A 3392-nucleotide genomic window follows, 5' to 3' on the forward strand; every position below is an offset into this window, starting at 1 on the left:
GTGAGCATGGTGTCTGAATTGCTTTCAAAATCCAAGACACCAGATAGTCCTGCACTATATAGTTTATTAGTAGTTAGGGATTTAGACAGAGCCATGGACCCACGGTGGCATTTCACTGCTAAAACTGCTGGTCATCTTCTTGTTTCAGTGAGCAGATGAGGTTAATCAGTTCGTTGTACTTCGCTTTTGTAGTTATTGGAACAAAAATCACAGAAAACATTTAAACTAATAGCATTATCTTTTTTATTTTATTGAGTAGCATTAAGTTGAAAGTTAATAGTCAAATTGATGATTAGAAGTATATCATGTCTCAAAATCAGTAAATAAAAACATAGAAAAATTCATTAAATTGTTTAGGTTATGCCAATTTCTAAATCGCTTCGTCTGAAAATATGTTGTTGAAAATGCGTTTTTAAAATGTAAAGGGGAAAGGCAGTCTTAAAAAGTTCCTGGTTTAGCAAGTGAGAGCGCTGACATTTCTCATTTTGTTTTGGGTCAGAAGATTTCTGTGTGAACACTATTATGAACAGAACAATGAAAACATCTGATCCAACACTGGAAACTTTCCTCTCATTAGTTCAATAATCATTTCCTAGCTATTGTAGAACCAATATTTCCAATGAGATACAATAATCACAACTGTAATGTTTTCGCATGTCTTAGTATGGTTCTTTTATCACGTTGGTTGTTCAGGTTAAAATAAAACCTGTGAAAAGGTGAATTTTTGAACACCTGTCTTATTAGAATAAAGACGAAAGTGGAAAAACTGTGAAGGACCTTATGATCTGAGGCTGATTGATGGGTCTTAAGGACTACAGAGATGTGCATCAATAGCTGATAAATCTGAGTTTTACTGTTGTTACTTTCATGTTTGGTGTTTAACTTTTTGTTCTGGTTTGTCATAATTTGAGATTAGTTTTTTTAACAAGAAAACTTTCCTTCAACAGCTAAGTATCAAAATGATGGATGGCAATATTTCCGTGGAAGTCTTTATTTTATCTCCACAAGCACTGCAAACTGGCAGGACAGTAGAAATTACTGTCTGTCAAAGGGAGCAGACCTGGTGGTCATCAATGACGCTGCTGAAAACGTGAGTTCACTAAGAAATCAGTTAGAACTCTGATAACCGTTTCCTTCTTATTTATATGGTAATACTTGTAAACAAAAGGTTTTCCTGTAATGAATGATGGAAAATGTGATCAAACTAAAGTTCATACTGAAACACTCAAACTGAGACAACTCTGATTCTCTGTGTCCCATCTCTACAATTGCTAAACAGAATTTTGCGAGAGGATTTGGACGGAGGTTCTGGATTGGGCTGTTCAGACAAGGGTCAAGCTGGATATGGGTGAATGGAAGTGTCCTGTCATCTAGGTAAATGCACTTCAATTGTATGAAATAATTACATTTATTACTAGAAACGTGAGGTTAAAAGAGTCACATGTTGTTTGTGATTGTATTTCCAGTGTCAGCTTTTGGGCTCCAAAAGAACCAAACAATCTCAGGAACCAGGAAGATCGTGTGGAAATACGACTCTTTAACAGTCCCAACAGCTGGAATGATGAACCACAGGCAACCAAGAACTACTGGATTTGTGAGAAGAAAGTTGTTTAGAGAAAACTCTGGGGCTTTCTGATGATGAAATAACATTAGCTTGATATTTGCTGAGGTTGAAGCCTTGATGCAGTTCATATCCTGTCCTTTCTGCTTTACTTTCAGACATAACCAAGACATTTTAATCTATTGGTGTAATAGGGTTGATTCATGAATTTAATCTTTTGCTGTTCTACAACTGTGTTCTTTTCGGTGGCTCAATAAAGCATTGCAAAATTAATTCAGTGTGTTTCGTTATTTTATTAGTCTTTTATTTTTCACAGTCTGAGGCAGTAGACACTAGTGTACTGTGTGGTATGGGAAATTCATTTATTTTCTAGAAACACCATTGCTAAATTATCAGCTCCATGTTCATCCAAACAGGATGAGGTATAACATGAAAACAACTTTTTTATTTTTTCTTGTACTGCTAATTAGCTACAACTTTAGCCGTTCAATCTCTTTTTGCAAACTCCAAATGCTTGGAGGTTTTATCTTTACACCCTCAGTCTAACCAATTTTAAGTGGGCAAATATAAGTTAGTAGGGAATTAAATACTTTTTCCTCCACTCTACTTAGCCATCGAGTGGCCTATGATTTTGATATTATGTGCTGCCCACCTGTGTACTCCATCCTGGTTTGCAATGTTTTGCCCACAGAGAGCGCGTATTCACAGCCGTGTAAGAAAAAAAATTGTACACAAAAATATCACAAAATTTTATGCATTGATTCAAAACCCTGCCAATGTCCTGACTGCTTGTAGGCAGCACAACATACTGAGCCTCTTTAAGCAGCTCTACACCAAAACAACAAGATCTTGTGAGAACAAATTTGTGAGATGTTTATTCAGCCTTGACATTTTTGTTGTTACAAAGCACAATGAGACATATACAATGTAGTTTTAACTTGGGAAAGAGTACCAAAGCAGAAAAACATTTTTTTCTTAAATTACTAAAAGAAAAGCACAATAAATTTGCTTGGGTAAATGCAACTTGTCTATGAGATCCAATTGCAATGCTCTTTGAACTGATAATTAAATAGATGGCGTACACTTGTATAGTGCTTTTCTACCCTCCTTGAAGGTCCAAAGCACTTTACAGTCACAGACTCATTCACACACTGGTGGTGGCTCTGCTGCCAAACACCGGTGCCAACCTTCCACCAGAGGCAATGTGGGGTTCAGTGCCTTGCCCAAGGCCACTTTGATACATGGGCAGACAAATTGGGAATTAAAATGGCAATCTTCCACTCAGGAGACAACAACCGTACCGCTGCACCACGGCCGCCAACAAATGAAAAATATTTTACCATTTTGTTCATGTGAAAGGTATATTTATATTCATACAAAGTTTCTTTTAAGTCACACTCTTAAACAAATTGTGAAATATTGTGTCTTGTATGTCTGGGGATATATATCATATCATGACATGTGTATCATGATATGTGTATCGTGTATACATGGTATGTATAATAATACGTGTATCGTAATATGTACTGTATTCCCAGACTCTTGTCAATACGCACCCCTAGTATCTGCCCATGAGGTTCTTCGGAGACTGTTGACTCAAATTTTACCTGTTAGCACACTCTAGTGGAGGATTGTTGTAATTACACACTGAAGGATTTTATTATCACATCAAGTCATGTTACCACAAATTTGTACAACTTTTCTGAATCTATTTACTAGAGGTTGTTTGTAAATGTGAAAATGTGGTCAAACTATCAAAACGTTGCAAACAATTTTAAAAGAATAGTTTAAATGTATATCCCCTACATGCCATAGAACAGTGTTTCTCAGT

Source organism: Oryzias melastigma, linkage group LG24, assembly GCF_002922805.2.
Source record: "Oryzias melastigma strain HK-1 linkage group LG24, ASM292280v2, whole genome shotgun sequence".
NCBI lineage: Eukaryota > Metazoa > Chordata > Actinopteri > Beloniformes > Adrianichthyidae > Oryzias > Oryzias melastigma.